The sequence below is a fragment of the Hemiscyllium ocellatum genome, chromosome 21 (genome assembly GCF_020745735.1).
Source record: "Hemiscyllium ocellatum isolate sHemOce1 chromosome 21, sHemOce1.pat.X.cur, whole genome shotgun sequence".
NCBI lineage: Eukaryota > Metazoa > Chordata > Chondrichthyes > Orectolobiformes > Hemiscylliidae > Hemiscyllium > Hemiscyllium ocellatum.
Genome location: NC_083421.1, coordinates 40096886 through 40117575, shown reverse-complemented (window position 1 = coordinate 40117575; position 20690 = coordinate 40096886). Strand labels below are relative to the sequence as shown.

The 20690-nt window shown below is 40.4% G+C and overlaps 1 long non-coding RNA gene across 1 annotated transcript in view; it reads left to right on the top strand.

The window, feature by feature from the left end:
- The first annotated feature begins 374 nt into the window (after positions 1–374).
- The window catches only part of LOC132825669 (uncharacterized), a 55869-nt gene continuing 35553 nt past the window's right edge, over positions 375–20690 (top strand). Inside the window, exons 1-2 of the long non-coding RNA XR_009645807.1 lie at positions 375–587; positions 2214–2296. This is a non-coding gene — a long non-coding RNA (uncharacterized LOC132825669). The remainder of the gene's footprint in view (positions 588–2213; positions 2297–20690) is intronic.

The window sequence follows — 20690 nt, the reverse complement described above, 5'->3', positions numbered from 1 at the left end:
TCCCCAACTGCTGTTAGTCTTTATTGGTTATAAAGTCAGAGTCATACTGCATGGAAACAGACCTTTCAGTCCAACCAAACATAATCCCAAACTAAACTAAGTCCCACTTTCCTAGGCTTGGTCCATATCCCTTCAAAACTTTCCTGTTCATGAATTTATCCAAATGTCTTTTAAGTGTTGTAACTGTACATCCAATCATCACTTTCTCTGGCCCTTAATTCCACACACGAACCACTCACTGTGTAAAAAGTCCTTTTTAAATCTTTCTCCTCTGACCTTAAAAATGTGCCTTGTAGTTTTGAACGCTCCAGCCCAAGTCATTCACCTTATCTATGCCCCTTATGATTTCATAAACCTCTTTCAGATCACCCCTCAACCTCTATGCTCCAGTGGAAATGGTTCGAGCCTATGCAGTCTCTCCAGATAACTCAGAGAATGATGAACTCGGCTCGGACAATCACAAAGGCCAACCTCCCATCTATGGAATCCATCTACCAGACCTGGCGTCAAGGAAAGGCCGTCAGCATTTTCAAACATCCATCCCACCCTGGCAATGTTTTTCTACAACCTCTACCATCGGGGAAAAGGTATAGAAGCCTGAACATGCGCACCAGCTGGTTTTGCAACAGTTTCTACCCTACATTTGTTAGAATACTGAATGGACTCACAAACTCTTAGCATTCACCTTTGTCTGTGTTTTGTTTTATCTGCTCTTTACCTATTATTTACTTACCGAATCTACTTAACTCTGTGATCTGCCTGAATAGTCGCAAGACAAAGCTTTTCACTGTGCCTCGGTACATATGACAATAAATTCAATTCAATTCAAACACTCTATTCCTGGCAACAGCATCATGGTAAATTTCTTCTGAACCCTCTCCTGCTTAACCTTCCTATAACAGGACCATCAGAAATTGGCACAGTACTCTGGAAGAGGCCTCATCAATGTCCTGCCCGAAATGTCGATTTTCCTGCTCTTTGGATGCTGCCTGACCTGCTGCGCTTTTCCAGCAACACATTTTCAGCTCTGATTTCCAGCATCTGCAGTCCTCACTTTCTCCTCACCAATGTCCTGTACAATGTCAATGTGGCATCCCAACTCCTATACTCACATGTCTGACCAATGAAGCCAAGTATGCAAAGTGTTTTCTTAACCCACCTGTCTACCTGTGACATAAATTTCAAAGAATTATCTACCTGTTCACTATACCACCAATTTTGGTGTCATCTGCTAGCTTACTGACTTTGCCTCCTATATCCTCATCCAAATTATTTACACAAATGATAACAAAGGTAGACCCAGCACTGATCCCTGTGGAACACCACTGGTCACAGGCCTCCAGTCCAAAAGACAATCTTCACCATTACCCTCTGTCTCCTACTATAAAACCAATAATGTATCCAATTTGCAAGCTCACTCCGAATCTCATGTGATCTAACTGTGCTAATTAGTGTGCCGTGCTCGGTTCCTGCATAAGACACTACAGTTCCAAGTTAATCTTGTTAGAATCTGTAAGATTGCTTTGGAACATATAAATAATGTTTTTGGGCATTATTTGCTTGCTTAAGTTTGGAGTTTCAATGGATTGTGGTCCCACCTCACGTTCCTGCTGAACCCACTGACTTACACTGGATTTCAATAAGTTTTTCAATGCAATCTCAAGTGATTACAAGTAAATTATTTGATTGCTTCCTCTTGACTGACATGTGTAAAAGTGCAAATCCCTGAACAATTCTAGTCATTATGTTCATATGCAGTAGACAGTTGTACAATCTAGTTTCTAAAATTATTTCCTCAGTTTTAATCCATTTAATATGTCATTCCACTCAAGAATTTATGGGAATTTTCAGGAGCTTAAAATAAATTTTTCCTTCCTGTATTTTCTTTTCCGATTTGCCAACTTAACAGCATTGAATAATTAGCTTCATTGAACATAATATGGGACACAAGGGTATGAGTCAGAAACAATGAACAAGCTACGTAATGTGCTGTTGGTAGGGTTATAGAATTTCCTGTTCATGACTATTTAATCACTTTCTACCTGACCACATTGCTCATTGAGTAATTGGAATAAGGATGTCTTATTCATTAAGATGTGCTGTTAAATATTTTCGGTGCAAATGTAATAGCTCTTAAAACAGTCATGAATAAGACATGAATTAGTTACATTTTTGTTATATTTGTAGCCTATTTTATTTCCTTTCCTCTTCAGGACACTTTGCTGTGGTGGGCGCCATCCTTATGAGAGTTGAGAAAATCCTAATCTTCTGGCAATGCTGATCCGGTTTTTGACAGGTTTGATATTAAAGATAAATATAGCAACCATTTGGACTGGCCAGGATATGTGATAGATATTATCAACAAGTCTGTTTGGGTATGTTACAGTGTATAGTTTGGATCAGGTAGGACTTAAACACAGATCTTCTGGTTCAGGGGTGGGTACATAACAAGAGCATTCCAGGGGTTGTGATATTCTGCTAAAATTGTATATTAGATCCAATTGACAGTCAATTAGGTCTCAAGAATAGAATGTAATCAGAATTTTACCTTTCTTCCTTAAAGAATATGACTGAAGACTCAGTCATATGGATTACTGGTTACAGGATCTCAAGTTCATCTTTACCGAAAAAAATACCTTGAAGCTAAAAATTTGCCTAACTGTTTGTTTGTCAACATCCTTAGAGATTGAACTACGATCTGAAGTACACACAGTCATTCAAAATTCCATTACAGTCTCTTTTTATTCCCAAAAATACTTATACTGTAAACATTGAACATCATTGCTTGATGGTATTTTTATCAACATCAATCTGTAATTTTAATCTGCAGTTGCTGTTTGTGAAAAGTACTCATCTCTGGGGTGCAACACTGCATTTCCTAATTAAAAATTAAATATCGACATGTTCCTTTGACTAGAAGACTAATCCGCATAAACTTGAGAAAAGTTAGGAGGCGGCTATAAATTCGTAGATGCCAGATGGTTATAATGTCAAAAATGAACTAATTAGTTATCTGCAGATGGAAAGCATGATTACTCTCATAATTCATTCACAGTGAAAAGAAGCAAGCATATAATGAGGGAGAAAAGCATAATTTGAATACCGGAAGGTTACAGGCTACTCCCTGAAGTAAACTAAGCTCTGAACAATATGAAATTATGTCTTTATCAAAGTGATTGCAAGCTTAAAACTAAAATAAAGCACAAATTCAGTTATTAAATGGTGCCACCTTTAGCAGCAGCATTATTAATGGGTCATGGGTCAAAAGACAAGATGAAGACTATTAGGAACAGGTAGATTTTAACCTATCAAGTCTCTTCCATGATTCCATTTATTCTTGCTAATCTGCACATCAACCCTCGTGATATTTCCTTGCTTCATACTCCTCGAAATCCTGAAATCTTGACCCCAGGATATTGTAATCCTGCAATCAATACTTGTAAAACTGAGCACAAACTAATGAGTAAAACGGTCACTGCAAATCATGTGACCTTTGGCATTCTGATATTCAGACAGTCCAAGTTTCAAGTGAATACTGAATAGCCATGTAGGGAATTCACACATCCCTTTTTATTTAAGAATGAGTCAGCACAGAAGGATTATATATCTAGCCAGCCTAACTCTCAGCTTCACCTTAGAAGAGAACATAAATTCACGAGGCTGAACTTTCCCATATTTGGCTAAGTGTCAATTTCACAGAGCTGCATAGAGAGTTACCCTCAATAAGTTCTGACAATTTTGGATGCAATTGTCTGCTGTTCATCTCATTAAGTACACACACCCCCCTCACGCTATCTTGCACACAGCATAAGTGCTCACCAGACCCAGGGCCTTTTCCATTTTTAAACACCCTCCTACACATTACTTCAAATGTTGCAAGCCAGAGATTGCCCTTCACTGCGTGTCATTGGGACTCACAAAGATGAGGTACATTGGCACCGCATTGTGTTGACAGGGGGCTGGAGGTGCTGGAAGATGGGGTGGTACAGTGGAGGGCCATTGTCTTTCCCCAGGACTGGCAGAGAAACAATCGCACCAGATCCTGCCATCCTGTTCCAAAATTACCACCCAGGTCAGTACCATCTCCACATAGAGTCATGAGATGTACAGCATAGAAACAGACCCTTCGGTCCAACCCATCTATGCCGACCAGATATCCCAAACCAATCTAGTCCCACCTGCCAGCACCCGGCCCATATCCCTTCAAACCCTTCCTATTCATATATCCATCCAAATGCCTCTTAAATGTTGCAATTACCTAGTAATGTTGTAAAAAAATCAATGCCTTTCACTGCTGTGCCAGGGTAAGCGCCCCCATTGTTTCTCTGCTACTTCATACTCACTCTACTGCACCCACCTCCCGCCAAAGCTCACAGTCCACCACTCTTGCTTACGTATGTGGAAGAGTTTAGCCATTAGTGCCGCAGTTTGCCCATAGTTCTCTGAATTCCACTGAAGAATGCTGCACCTTCCCTCAGCAGCTCTGACCCAGTACATACCTCCAAACTCTATGCTTTCCTGCCTTCTGCATTTCTCAGTTACTCACTCTTCACCAGCACCAACAGCCATGCCAGCCTCTGCCATCTTGCTCAATAATATTATTGCCATGAGGAAACAGCCCATGACAAGACTACGAGGGCCAAGGAGGGGTAGTGATGTGGGTGGCATTCATGTCCTCCCCCATCAATTAGGAAAAAAGCCTTGTGTTTGTGAGAGAGGATCGAGGACACTCATGAAGCTCTTAAGTTTCTTAAGAGAATGAGCTTCATTGTGCTGTGCTGTGCTGCTCCCCCATGACTTACCACTGTGAAGGGACTCAGAACATGCTCAACTTTTACCCCATTGCAGGCTCCAGCAGTGTCCAAACCGCCTCATCCCAAAAGAGACCAGCCCCCTCTCCCTCTGAGGAAGAAGCCACAGGATAGTAGTGACCATCAATGCCCCCACCCTGAGGTACCTAGTGTTCTGGCATCTCACACACAGTGATTGTGTTTCCCCCTTCACAGTGATTGCACCCTCTGCATCCTATCATGCTACCTATAATTCTCACACTTGATTTCACCACCTTCCCTAGGACAGGTCTAGCCCTGATAACCCCATTGAATTTTAGTCCACAAACTCATTGGATTGGCTGTGACCATCTCTTTACTGGAAGGAAAATCCCAATGGAAGGTCCAGATCTCTGACTGATCTCTTTGCAACTCCCCAGCTGATGTACCAGTAAACCCCAGACTGATTGTACCCGATCCACAGGACTGACTGCTGTTTTCTGGACTGAGTGACATTGACCTCCAAATCCTGGTCCTACTACAGAGCTGACTGATTGTGGCCAAAGCCCCGAACTGAAATTGGAAGATATCCTTGACTGACCGTGGTGGGAGTACCAGACTGACCACTGCCCTCCTTGACTAGATGAAGGACTACTCCTCTTAGAGATGGCCTTCTGACTGAGGTACATGCAAACTACTTGCTGTGTAAGCTGCACGTAATGTATATTTGCCATTGATGTAGCAAAGTGCCATAAAAGAATATGTCCACCCCTTGGGTGATGACTTGTAGAAAATATAACAAGCTGTCCGTCTTTCTGTCTGTGCTGACAGACATATCGAAGTCAAAACAGCTGTGAGGCTGTTAATTTTGATGTTTTGGGGTGGCAATGCCAAGTGGAGATGTTCTGAGTATTCAAGTTGGCACAAAGTTATCAAGCAATAAAGAAGCAAGCAACCTGGAGATGCATCCTGTTCTAATGCAAATGATTGGTACCTGTCCCTGCCTACAAATTGGCCGGACGAGTGCAAAGTGTAGTATTGAGGTGCTCAATTGTGCTCTAAGTTTGTTTGAGACACGTCATGATGATATGTTGCGGTTGGTGCATTGCTGATGCCAATCTCCATTGTTGGAATAGCACTGCCCATTGAGGGCGCCCTGAAATGTTGAGCAATGTTGGTCAAGATAGAAGCCTGGAGAAGAATCCAGCAAGTTGCAGTCACCAGACATCTGCTCTGACTTTGAATGCAGAAATTGGCACTGTCTAGTTTCTGGGAAAGTAGGAACCTGCATTTAAATAAGGTGAGATCCGGTGATGTGAATGCATACAAACAGGAACCTCACTGCTCACCAGTGAGAACCTCATCAAGCCATTAATTCTCATTGGACGAACTGACTTCTCTGTATCAACCCCATCAAATCCTTTCAACATTTTAAACATCTGATTAAACCACCTCAACTTTTCATACTCGTGGAAGTATAATTCAAATTTATTCTACCTGCCCTTATCATTCAACTCTCTAAGCAGGAATTTCTTTGAACATTTCTCTTTCATGAACTCTTAAAAACTGAAAGAAATTAGCACTAAGGTTATAAGGCAAAGTACATTAAATTAAGCTCACCTCCAAAATGACTTTAAGAATGGTGATTGAAATTAACACAGACTTAGGTGTGCATTTCCTGTCATGAGTGAAATGGTCTCATCATCTAGTAATAGGGAAGGAAGCAAACGTACATTGTGTAGGATTTTGGATAACCCAAGATTCCCTTTCCCATAATTCTCATTTGTATGCTATAAACACACTGAAAATTCATGCCAGAAGCTGACTGAAGTCTTTCTTTGAAAGATCTTGATTCTATTCTAGTTGTTATCTATATGTTATTCTGATACGCCTCTGATCTTTCATTTTCTGCCCTTGGTAAACTTGAAGTTATCCAAAACTTTGCTACCTGCACCTTAACTCAAATCAATTTCCCCATCTCCACCATGCACACTAAGCTACACTAGGTTCTGGTCAAACAATGCTGTGATTTCAGAATTCTCAATCATTTTAAAATCTTTTTCATCCTATCTTTGTCATCATGATCAATGCCAAGACTCCTTGGAATATCGCTGCTCCTATAATTCAGGCATCTAAAGTATTCTGATGTTAACTGTTTCATCATTTGTGGCCCAAGCCCTCAGTTACCAAGGCACTCAATGCTGCAATTCCCTCTCTGTATGTCTATGTCTTTCTCGGTTGCTTTCCTTCTTTAAAACATGCAGGATCACAGAATTGTTACAGTGCAGAAAAAGGCCACTCTGCCCATTGTGTCTGTACCAGTTTATAACCCATCTCTTTGCTCAAGATTTTGATCATCTGACCAAATATCTCCTTTTGTGACTCGATGTCTTACTTAGCTTTTTAATGGTCCTACGAAATGCCTTGGGACAATTCACCATGTCAACGGTATTATTTAAGTTTAACTTGATGTTGCAATTTCCCTTCAATTTGTTAAAGCAATGAACAAGTTATTTTAAAAGTCCAATCATAAGCAGTAAAAAAAAAGCTTTATTTTCTGATTTCACTTTAAAATGCACCATAAACTGCACCTTCACAACTATTAAACGGTCTTCTGTGAAATATGTATGTATGCTTTTTATACAATTTTGCTCCATTGCATGGTATTTTTGTCTCTGCTAGATTGTTAAAATAAATTGAGTCGCAAGCTGCCCAACAAAGTTTCATTTTCAGTGTTCAAACACTGATTCTTTCAGGACAGCTGGCCTGTAAATGTTAAATCATCATATTGCAAATGAGTTGACATTTTGGCAGGCTTCTTCTGAAATATATTTTGCATTCCAAGCCAAGGACTTTCTGTGTTTCTTAAAATCAGTTAAAAAAATTATATTAAACAAACTACAATAAATTGTGGAATACTCTAAATCTGGCATTACAGTTTGAGTGAGAAAAGAAAAACATTGTTGTAATAATTTAGTCACAAATAATAAAGAAGTTCTTTTGAACAGAATTTGGGTTAATATAAAAATTAACGTAATGGTGTAGTTTGTAATGGAACAAAATAAAAACAAATGCAAGAGTTGGTCTTTAGCTTTATGTCATGTGGTAGTTCAGAATGTTTGTTTATTGTTGGCTCACATAATTGATAAAAGTCCACAATTATTATCAATATCCATACATGGAAAGAGGTGGTGGAGGTGATGAGACAATTATAAGGTGGAGGGACCTGCATTAATGTTGCACTTTTTACAACATGAAGACATTTTTGGTTACTGTAAAATCAACAGATTAGTTCAGGATTATTGTTTTGTGAACCCATGCTGTTGCCAGTTAACAGTTCAGAGATCCTATAAATGAGATATAAATTGGTTTGTTGAAGCTTTATTGAGGAACGTATCTTGTCCAGGGCATCAACCATGTATGGACATATCATTATGAGGATGCTGAGATGTTGTTTCGCCTTGTGAGAGAATCTAGGACCAAAGGGCATAATCTCAAAATGTGGGGTCATGCATTGATATTAGAGGTGTGGTGGACTATTTTTTTCAGAATCTGTGGGATGCAGAGAGATGTTAAAACTGGATTGTAAAGTATATTCAGGGCTGAGATAGACAGTTTTTAAGGGGTAATTTTGCATCAGTTAGGTCTAAATCCTGGAATTCCCTCTCCAATTACATCGTAGGTCTGCCTTCAGTGTACAGATTATGGGGATTCTGAAGGCAGCTCACCATCACCTTCTCAAGGAGAACTAGGGACTGGCAACAAATACTGGTCAACACAGTGAAGCCCACATCCCATGAGTGAATGAGAAAATAAGGGAATCAAGGGTTATGAGGGAAAGGCAGGAAAGTGGAATTTAGGATTATCGAGTTAGCCCTGATCTCAGACTTGATGGGCCAAATGGCCTATTTCTTCTCCAAAATATTATGGTCTTCATGTTACTGGTATAAACCCATTAAAATGTTACAGTAAAAAGTAAGGTCTGCAGATGCTGGAGATCAGAGCTGAAAATGTGTCGCTGTTAAAACGCAGCACGTCAGGCAGCATCCAAAGAACAGGAAATTCGACATTTTGGGCACAAGCCCTTCATCAGGAATGAAACATCAAAATGTTACACCCTGTTCAATTTAGGGCAAATCAGTGATTAATAAAATTTGAGGATCTGCTTCATAACATGTGATCAATAGAACCAGTCCTGAAAAACAATTTTGTGACTGTAGTGTGCTGTTAAATGACTATTGTCAGCTCTTATAAGCCAAACTTTTTCATCCAGTTTTCTTCACTATTTGTGCAATCTTTCCTCTTCCATTGTTTTCTTCAAAGTTAATACAAAGTATCTTATTTCAGCTCTTTTCATTTCCTGTTTGTACATCTGTGAGAATCTTTTAATGTGTTTGGTTGCTTGGGAAAAAAAATCACTCTAACTTTACACTGAGAATCCCCAGGAAAGAATGCTGCACTCAGTTACTGGATCACTGATCACTGCACATCCTTAAAAGACAAAATTCTTAAAGTACCAATGACTTATTGCTTCCAACTACCAGTCAGTAGAAACAATGGTGTAATTTCCGATTTCATTGCGTAGAGACTTCTGTGGTGTTAAATCAAGGTAGTAACTTCTAGGTTAATGTTTTTCATATCTTTCTCCAGCTCCTTCCATTTCAATTCAGAATTCTTTGAGACATTCTTTGAGGTCAGAGGCAAGTGACCTTCCTTCACTGCAAACTCTGGAGCTTTAATCGATTTAGTTATTGATTCACAAATGGCTAATAAATAGCTAATGATTACCTTGAAGCAAAGTTCTTGGGTGCTAACCTATTTTATACAGATGGCATGCAACAGAAAATCTGATAATAAAATAGAAGCGGCATTTTCCACTCGTGTGAAGTCATAAAATGTTTTCTGATTGGCTTTAAACACGCTCAGAGATAATTTAGTTAAAGCGCTTTTCTGTTGTTGAATTTCTGCTGGAACTCACTCTTTTCCACATGGTGGGCTGAAGGGCCTGTTTCTAAGCTGCAGGGCTCTATGACTCTTTGATTTACTTTCAACACTCTGATCTATATTACGTTTCCAAAGATAGACAGGTATCTGTCACTGACATCTCTCGAATGAATTAGTGAACCAAAAGCCTCCAAAATTTGTTGCTTTTTTTTGGGGACTTTGAGGTGACAATCTGCAACACTGAAGCAGAAAAGAGAATTTTGCATCCAAGAGATCCTGATTTATTGTAATACACCAAATGGAAACAGGTGACAATGCTTTCAGTTAATCACACTGCAAATTTTTGCTATAAATTCTGTGTTACGATCGAGCCCTCCACTATCACCTGATGAAGGAGTGTCGCTCCGAAAGCTAGTGTGCTTCCAATTAAACCTGTTGGACTATAACCTGGTGTTGTGTGATTTTTAACTTTATATTTCCAGTCATTTTTGTCATCAATTAGCAATGCCTCAAAGTTTTTAAAAATATATACTGACTATCATGTTTTGCAAGCTGCAGTAAGCACCGGTGTCTTTAGGGTGATCTTTTGTTCTGAGATCCCATCTGTCCTTTCACGGGAGTGTTAAAAATTCCATGTGATAAAAGAAGAGCAGGTATTGCCAGCACCTGACTACACTTAGCCCTCAATCAACATAAAAAATACAGATGAAGTCGTGATGATCACATTGCTGGTTGGGGGAGTTTGCTCTACCTAAACTGGCTGTGTTGCCCACAACAGTACTTTTTTGCGATAAAGCCTGTGGTCCTGAAGGCACATGAAAGGCATACAAGTATTTCTCACTTATGTTGCCAAGAATGCATAATAAGGTATGTATAGCATTTTGAGAAAGCAAATCTTAGCAGGACATATACATTTAATGGTAAGGTCCTAGGGAGTGTTGCTGAACAAAGAGAGTTTGGAGTGTAGGTTCATAGGTCCTTGAAAGTGAAGTTGCAGGTAGATAGAATTGTGAAGAAGGCGTTTGGTATGCTTTCCTTTATTGGTCAGAGTATGGAGTACAGGAGTTGGGAAGTCATGTTGCGGCTGTACAGGACATTGGTTAGGCCACTGTTCGAAGATTGCATGCAATTCTGGTCTCCTTCCTATCAGAAAGATGCTGTGAAACTTGAAAGGGTTCAGAAAAGATTTACAAGGATGTTGCCAGGGTTGGAGGATCTGAGCTACAGGGAGAGGCTGGGGCTGTTTTCCCTGGAGCGTTGGAGGCTGAAGTTTACAAAATTATGAGAGGCACGGATAGTGTAAATAGGCAAAGTTTTTTCCGTGGGATCGGGGAGTCCAGAACTAGAGGGCATAGGTTTAGGGTGAGAGGGGAGAGGGGAAAGATATAAAAGAGACCTAAAGGGCAACTTTTTCACACAGAGGGTGGTACATGTGTGGAATGAGCTGCCAGAGGAAATGGTGGAGGCTGGTACAATTGCAACATTTAAGAGACATTTGGATGGGTATATGAATAGGGAGGGTTTGGAGGGATATGGGCCGGGTGCTGGTAGGTGGGACTAGATTGGGTTGGAATATCTGGTCGGCATGGATGGGCTGGACTGAAGGGTCTGTTCCCATGCTGTACATCTCTATGACTCTATAGGATGTTGGTCTTCTGAAAGTGCAGAGTCTTTTCTTAACTATTCAAATAGCACAAAAATGAATCCTGCAATGATATGAATGAAACTACCTTGACTTAAACAAAAACTATTTACCTTTCAGTACAAGGGTTTAGCTGAACAGATTTTAATACTGGGAATGGTAATCTATTCATTTCAGTGTTAAATTATGACATCAATATTACAAAATCAAGAGGCCTGTTATAATAAGATACTCACAAATCTCATGGCAGCTGTTCAAAGCAATCGCTCCACATTAATTGCATCACAGACAGATTTTAGATATGCTTGTATCATGTGTGGATTTACTGATTTTCTTCCTCAGACCACAGCAAAAACAAATAGCTAACGTGGCTTTCAATGCTTGGAATCTAAGTGACAGATTTCAATAGCATTAACCTCAAACTGGCTCCTGTAGGTAGTGGAATGTCCATCTTAAATAAAATAATAGCTTTTTTGGGACACTAAAAGAGCATTGGCTAACAGAACGGCATGCTGGGAATTGAATCTGGCCAGACAGACAGATATGTAAACAAGTTGCACTGATCGATTATATTGAAGGTGTTAATGAGACACTAGAACTGAGATATTAAGCCAAAAGCTTGCAACATTCACTGTCCACTTGGATGAACCCAGACAGTTATGAAAGCAGGAGGCTGGAAGAACACAGTGGTGGAGACATCAACCCTGAAGAAGGGTTACCCCCTGAAATGTTGACTTCTCCACCTCCTGTTGCTGTGTGGCCTGCTGTATTCTTCCAGCCTCCTGCCTGTCTATGTTGGATTCCAGTATTTGCAGTTTTTTGACAGATATACAAGCCACTCACCTTGATTGACTATTGAATTGGTGTTGATGAGACAACATTGATTTCGGATGGAACGACAGATCTAAATTTCAGTAGAACTGTTCTTGAGACAGTTCAATCAATAGAGAAATTTCAATATCCAATACTGTCTTTTGTAACACCCTTCCTAGGACAGAAACTCAATTTACATGGAGTAACTGGATTATGCTAATTATATTATTACATAATACTGCCATCACTAAATAATAGTGATGAAGAAACAACACTTTGAAAGCTAGTACTTCCAAATAAACCTGTTGGACTATAACCTGGTGTTGTGTGATTTTTAACTTTGTCCAACCCAGTCCAACACTGGCACCTCCGAATCATAAATTTAGTAAGCCACTGTACTTGAAAATGACTAGATAACTATTTAAAAGAGACCCCTCAAACCAGAGGGGTTTCTCACACACTCCAGAGAGAACATCAACACCAAGAAGCAGGAACCTTGGGAGCAGCAAGAACACCTCAACAGCAGTTCAACTGCCAGTGGAAATGCCAGTACTGGACTGGAGTGGACAAAGTCACACAACACCAGGGTATAGTCCAACAGGTTTATTTGAAATGACAAGCCATCGGTCCACTGCCCTTTCATCTGGTGAAGCTGTAATTGGGGTAAGATAAATTTCTTTATCAACTTGCACGTCCAAAATAGATTTTAAGCCAGTGTCACAACGTAGACTTTTAAGAACTGTAAGGTTACTCAGGAAATTACAGGGAACAGGGTTTCATAGCATTTTGCGTGTATGTATCTTGTATTTTCATGGTAATAAACCATGTCTTGTGCTAAACCATGTCTCATTAAGTAAGCAAGTAGCTCAGACACGCATGAAAATGAAGCTTACAGTTCTTTCTGTGAATTTAAATCTCTGCTGCCTGAAGTTTTTTGGTATGTGTAGATGTCATACACTGTGAGAGATGACATCTCCTTTACATGTGGTTTGGGGTTGGATGGAGTGGATACTGAGAACTATAGCTCGCAATATGCCTAGGGGGGCAAATGGCAGGGCAACAGGCTGGGCATGCATTAAAGATGGCTCAAAGCATGGTTTTAGCATAAACTCACTCTGTACAGTGCAAAATCCTGATTGAAGAACATGTGGGCAGATGGAAAAGGTTCCCATGTACCAGTGAGTCAGGAGCTCCATGCAGCTGAAGTGTTGTTATTAGCTCCATGCTGCTTGAGGGGATTAGAGCTGAGAAAAACCCTGGGAACCAATGACTGTTCTGTGCTACAAATGAATTGGGGCTGTGAAAAGCTGTGGAATAGTGATCGCTCAGTGTAGCTGCAAGCTGGAGTTTGGGTCAGCCCTGGGAGTAGGTATTTCTTAATGCTGCTGAGGAGCTGGGTCTCAGGGAATCCTGGGGCAGTTAATGAAGCTGTCTGCCAATGAAGCACTAGATCATTAGAGGCACAGTAGCAAGCATAAATGGGGATATTTCAGACTATTCAGAATAAGTATGTTCTCATTATAAAGGCCAAGTCTAAAGGAAGGACCTACCTTCCAAAGTGTGTGCCCACTCCCTAGCCCAAGAAATGCAATACAGCACATCATGGATACCTTCCATATTTTAGGATTTGGTTTACATTTACTAAGGCACTTTTTTTTTTGCAATTTCCTTCAAGTTTTCTTCTTTCTTTTTCCTGAAAACCAGAGACAAGTGAATATTAGAGCCAGAATAGGCAAAATGGTGTTAAGAATGTTTTGCATGCAAAACTGCAAATGTAAACAAAAGACAGAAAAACTGAGCAGAATGAATAACAGGTTAAATGTTTGATTAGAATATAGAGAATGGCAGAGAATAACTAAGTCTTTAAGCAGAAAGAAAAAACTAGGAAGCTAGCTAGGAATGTAAAAATTAATAATGAGTTTCTGTAGCTATGTACAAATGAAAAGAACAAGTAAAGTGAATGTTGGTCATCTAAGAGTGAGAATAGAGAGGTGACAGTAGATTATAAGGAAAAGGCAAATGAAATGAATAGATATTTTGCTTTCACTTCTCTACAGAGAACATAAAACATTTCAGTAATAGTTGTAAATCAAGAGGTAGAAGGAAGAGATGAACTTAGTTAAAATGCAATCATGAGGAAGCAGTAATGAACAAACTGATGGAGTTGATGGGCTGAGAAGCCACCAGCTGCAAATGTGTTGCTGGTCAAAGCACAGCAGGCCAGGCAGCATCTCAGGAATAGAGAATTCGACGTTTCGAGCATAAGCCCTTCATCAGAAGCCACCAGTACCAGATGAACTTCATCCTATGATGTTAAAAGAGGTGACAAATGAACTGTAGATGCATTGGTGTTAATTTTCCAATATGCATTCAGTTCAGGCAAAGTTCCATCATTCTGGCAAATAGCAAGCACAACCCTTTGATTCAAGAAGGATTAGACTAAGTTATGTTGGATGTCGTATTAATTCATATTACTCAGTGCGGTGTCGTTACATTTTTGTCATAGAACAGGAACATTTTTCAGTATGTGGCAGGACTTCTATGGATAATACTTACAGTAAAGTCCTGCTGTTTGCGAGTGATACATTCTGGAAAAAACTCATGAATACTGGACTCACAAGCAGTAAATCTATTTTATAATAGCAGTTAATTGGATTTCTTCCAAACATCCAAATATATGATATGTCCAGTCTAAGATAAAAGACAGCAAAAACAATGTGTAATACAAATAGGAAGGTCTATGTTTGCATAACAATATAAGAAATATGTCAAACTTGACAGACTTACCCTCAAAATAATGATTTTCAGCAGAACGTAATTATAACAACAAGGAACACATACAGGTAAACACTGGCAGATGGCATATGTGTGTGTGCACTTTCTAGCCCAAGAAATGCAGTACAGCACATCATGGATACCTTCCCTATTTTAGGATTTGGTTTACATTTATTTATGCACTTTTTTTTTGCAAGTTCCTCCAAGTTTATTTTCTTTCTTTTTCCTGAAAGCCCATAGATAAGTGAATTTTGGAGCCAGAATAGGGCAAAATGGTACAATGGTGTTAAGAATGTTTTGCATGGATAAGTGAATTTGCGAATGGTGAAAGTGGGATTTTCCTTTTTTTTCTTATTGTCTACTAATATTAATTGCTAAGGTTATGTTAATTATTGGCTATTTAGAACATCCAACGAAAAAGGATTGTGCTTTTTGGATTAATTCAGATAAACAAGTATGCCATGGCTAAAATGAAAATGTAAGGAATACTATCTACAATTCGTATTTAATTGCCAATATCTTTACAACAAGAGAATTTCATAGATTGGAGATGTCCAATTTACATCTTGCTAACTGCTATCTTACATCCATATGATGTAACAGAGTCAATGGCACTGTAGGCCATCAAATGTGGGACAAAGAGGCTTAGCATTTTATAGCTTTTTGTCAGGTTAAGATGTTTTATTCTGCCCTACTCTTGAGCTCTGAAAGGTTGGCTAGTCCTGGTTTGGGCTATTTGTGCAAAGTCTGACCAGTCACTGTGCATATACTATTTCTCTGCTTGGCAGAGAGGGTTTGTTAGGGCAAAGTGCCAAGAGGTACCAGACATTTCCTCATTATATTGTCCAACTCAATCCCAGATTTTGGGCAACACTGTGGGAGAACTTTTCATCTATTGTTACGCTTCCAGATGAGGCCTGCAACTGTGTTATTATTCCATTGGGCACCAGTAACTTCTCAAAAACAAATTAAGCTAAGCTTGAAATATCAGGTATTTAAGAAGCAAAGAAATTTATAAGATACATGCTTTTAATCAAATAGGAGAATTTTTTCGATATGGTAGTTAACCAGCAAAAGAAAATTACTATCTGTCTTATACACCAATACAATCACGGGTTTGAATGCGTTTTGTTCTGGAGTCTATTTGCTGGTCGATTTGTGCACAAGTTGGAACACAATGCAGGGAAGTTTAAAGCAACTGTTTGTAAGTACAGGAAATGTTTGTATATCAGATGTTTAAAATTACATCCCTGTATGAGATCATGTTTGTGTGTACAAGTGTTCGTAAGTCAAATGTTCATAACCCAGAAACCTCCTGTATGCAGAATTAACATGAGGTCAATATGACAAACTGTGTTCAAACACAAACTGCAAACTGCTCACAAAATGGGAGTCACAACCAAAATAAATCTCTTCATTAGCAACCCACTCAGGCACCATGATCACTAAGCCACAAATTGTTGCCAACTCTGTCTTTAGGGATTTGTGGGATTTAAGCTCTTAAGAATATAGCTCTGATATCCCTCAACAAAGGCTCCAATCCAACTTGAAAGCCATTTTGTTTCTTCGACCTGCAGTGAGATGTTGGCAGCTAGAATCCAGTTTAATTTTACTAACCGCTGGTTACTTATCAGTTGTAAATTGCTTCTTCTGGGACTGTAGCACAATTGATTTGCAGAACTGGTACCCAGTATCTACTAGTTGGTACAATCGCAGTTACACTGGATCAATGCATTCTCAGCCATCTGGAGGAATGCACAGCACAAAAGGAAGAGATCAATGTCCTTCTCCACTTTGCCAGCATAAGTGCCATGACCTGCTCCCCAGTACCTCATGCTGACTCTATCTCTGCTACTACATCCACCTTCTTCCAAGGCTCATGATCTACCACTCTCATTATTGTCTGCAACCTCTTACCTCATTGTCACTCACCCCAAACCCTGCATCTCCTCTGTACTGCCTACACACTTGCTCCTCACTTGCACCAAAAGTAACAGTTGTGCCACCCATTTTCATTTCCTCCAAGACCATCCTCTCTCTCATTCTAGCAGGAAAGCAGCCCACAAAAACGGCAGGAAGACTCAAGGTGGCTGGTGAGCTGTCTGGCGTTAATCTCCCCACCTCTTATGGCTCTGATTGATACGAGAAGCTGACTGACTATTTTCAGCTTTCTGTCAATTCCTCCCATCCCCCACAAGCTGAGAATTTATGACATGAAAGTCTGAGTGGGTACCTGGCAATTTCAGCTCATTGCTGATTTTTCCAAAGGACCTCTGATATCAGACCGTGTACTGGAACTCCCTGACTGAAAGGTATCTCCCTTGACTTGAATGGGCACAGCTGACAGCCAAGACCATTTTTGTGTCTTTGTGCCTGTGCTAAATTGCATGGCAAGGTAACAATACTGTGGGCTTGATACCTCTGGCCAAGGGGCATGGCAAGGCTGGGATGTTGTTAGCATCCAGGTATGCACAAAGTGTTTGCATTAAGATAGCAAGTGAAGGGCTTGGAGGTGTAGCCTACTGCAATTCTTGAGCTAGGTGTATGTCCCTGACTACACAATTACTTTGCTGCAGCATTACAGTGGTAAGTGTTGGTGCAGCCCAAAATTGAGAATCGAAATGCAGAAGCATCCTGTAAGTGAATTGCTGATTTACCATAAGGGTTATCAGAGACTGCACATGTCAGATGCTAATGTTGGTGGACATGGGGTGCTGAGACTCATATCCATGGAGTGTGCCCTGACTACCTAGTGCTTAGTGTTCAACATGGAGGCCCTTTGGAAGAACCAGCTGAAATTGCCAGGTACCCGCTCAGACTTCCATATCACGAATTCTCAACATCTGTTTGGCTCCCGGGGGATGGGGAGATTTGATAGAACGATGGATATTTATAAAGTGAGATGTGCAGTTAATAACGTTATTAACAAACAATACTCCCCCTCAATAGGTGACTCTCTGCCACTTAACGAGAATCTTGCTTTGGTGCTCGGAACTTAGTTAAAAGATGCAGCAAGTTGTTCCTGCCATATTTCTCTCCATCGACCATATTGTTCAGGCTCCAGTATGATTCCTGAACCTTAACAAAAAAAAATCCAAGTAGCTACCGACAGCATTAAGGGCAGACCTGTTGACAATTTTATTGTTTTCATTCATTGTGGGATTTGGGCTTTGCTGTGGTTTTACTTCTTGCTCCATTTAACAAGAACATTTAAATTAAGAAAGTGACCTCTATTTGTTCAAGGGGCTGAAAACCAAAATGAATTTATCTTGAGCAAAACTATCTTGGGCAGCACAGTGGCACAGTGGTTAGCACTGCAGCCTCACAGCGCCTGAGACCCGCGTTCAATTCCCGACTCAGGGAACCGACTGTGTGGAGTTTGCACGTTCTCCCCGTGTCTGCGTGGGTTTCCTCCGGGTGCTCCGGTTTCCTCCCACAATCCAAAGATGTGCGGGTCAGGTGAATTGGCCATGCTAAATTGCCTGTAGTGTTAGGTAAGGGGTAAATGTAGGGGTATGAGTGGGTTGCGCTTCGGCGGGTCGGTGTGGACTTGTTGGGCCGAAGGGCCTGTTTCCACACTGTAAGTAATCTAAAAAAAATCTAATCTAAATGTTCGCCTCAGGACTGGGTCCAAAGTTACATAAATAGCCACATTATTCCCGAAACATTGAAATATGCCTGTAAGAAAAGCGCAACAATGATTTATTCTGTAGACATTGGAGGAAATAATCTTTGAAGCCTTAAAAGATCCACTGAACACAGTACTTTAAAATGGGTTTTAAATAGAATGGAAAGTGCACTCTTGGCACAATGGCTAAAGAAGTGTGCCAGGGATTTATATAAACACTTTTTCTGCCTTAATGAGTCTATGGCACAAAACGTGTGCTCGATTTCTTGGAGCTGGCCAGATAGAATTGGGAACAAACTATCCCTGAGGCTCACTGATCCAATTTTCTGATACCTGATGACCACTCTGTGTCTGTGCAATTGGTGCTGCAGATTGGCAATTCGACCTTTATCTATTGCTCAGTTTACAGACTTAACTTCAAATTGCGTTAACAGTTAAACAAGCATTTATCAAAAGGTACAAGCAAAAGTAAATACATTGGACCTACAGGTCATTCCAAGAAAATGGGTTTCTGGTTGTATTTTATCAATTTAGTGACTTAACATTCAGGCAGGCAGCCCACCTCCAACAAGCACTTTTCTTTAATAATGTCAAAAGAAAATTTGGTGATGCTCAGAACCAAGAGAAAACAAAACTGAAAAGGCATGGCAATGAAACAATCCATTCACCAAGAATTATGAAGTTTATTGACTGATAGGTGGTAAGACATCACAGTATATTTCCATGCTTTCTTATATTTCCATGCTTTCTTTCATTGTGTCACACACACACACACACACACACACACACACACACACACACACACACACACACACACACACACACACACACACACACACACACACCTCCAAAGCAGAAAAATGGTCAAAAACAGAATTTGCACAGATTATCAAATACTGTTTGGATTGCAATTGCTTTCTACATAACCAATTGGTTCTTTCATTTTTCAAAGTTTGTGAGAAGATTTGTAGCTCGGGTGCTCGTTGTTGTGGTTCTGTTCGCCGAGCTGGGAGTTTTTCTTGCAAACATTTCGTCCCCTTTCTAGGTGACTTCCTCAGTGCTTGGGAGCCTCCTGTGAAGCGCTTCTGTGCTGATTCCTCCGGCATTTATATTGGTTTAAATCTGCCGCTTCCGGTTATCAGTTGCTGTCCGCTGCAGTGGCCGGTATATAGGGTCTAGGTCGATGTGTCTGTTGATAGAATTTGTGGATGAGTGCCATGCCTCTAGGAATTCCCTGGCTGTTCTCTGTTTGGCCTGCCCTATAATAGTGGTGTTGTCCCAATCGAATTCATGTTGTTTGTCATCTCAGTGTATGGCTACTAGGGATAGCTGGTCGTGTCATTTCGTGGCTAGTTGGTGTTCATGGATGCAGGTTGTTAGCTGTCTTCCTGTTTGTCCTATGTAGTGTTTTGTGCAGTCCTTGCACGGGATTTTGTACACTACGTTGGTTTTGCTCATGCTGGGTATCGGGCCCTTTGTCATGGTGAGTTGTTGTCTGAGGGTGGCTGTTGGTTTGTGTGCTGTTATGAGTCCTGGTGGTCGCAGCAGTCTGGCTATTAGTTCAGAAATGCTCCTGATGTATGGTAGTGTGGCTAGTCCTTTGGGTTGTGGCATGTCCTCATTTCGTTGTCTTTCCTTAAGGCATCTGTTGATGAAATTGCGCGGGTATCCGTTCTTGGTGAATACCTTGTATAGGTGTTCTTCTTCCTCTTTTTGTAGTTCAGGTGTGCTGCAGTGTGTTGTGGCCCTTTTGAATAATGTCCTGATGCAACTTCGTTTGTGTGTGTTGGGGTGGTTGCTTTCATAGTTCAGGACTTGGTCTGTGTGTGTGGCTTTCCTGTATACCTTCATTGTGAATTCTCCGTTCGGTGTTCTTTGTACCATCACATCTAGGAATGGGAGCTGGTTGTCCTTTTCTTCCTCTCTCATGAATCAGATTCCTGTGAGTGTGGCGTTGATGATCCGGTGTGTGTTCTCTATTTCTGTGTTTTTAATGATTACAAAGGTGTCGTCCACGTATCTGACCCAGAGTTTGGGTTGTAATTGCTTTAAAACTGTTTTTTCTAACTTTTGCATTACTGCTTCTGCTATGAGTCCGGAGATCGGTGAGCCCATGGGT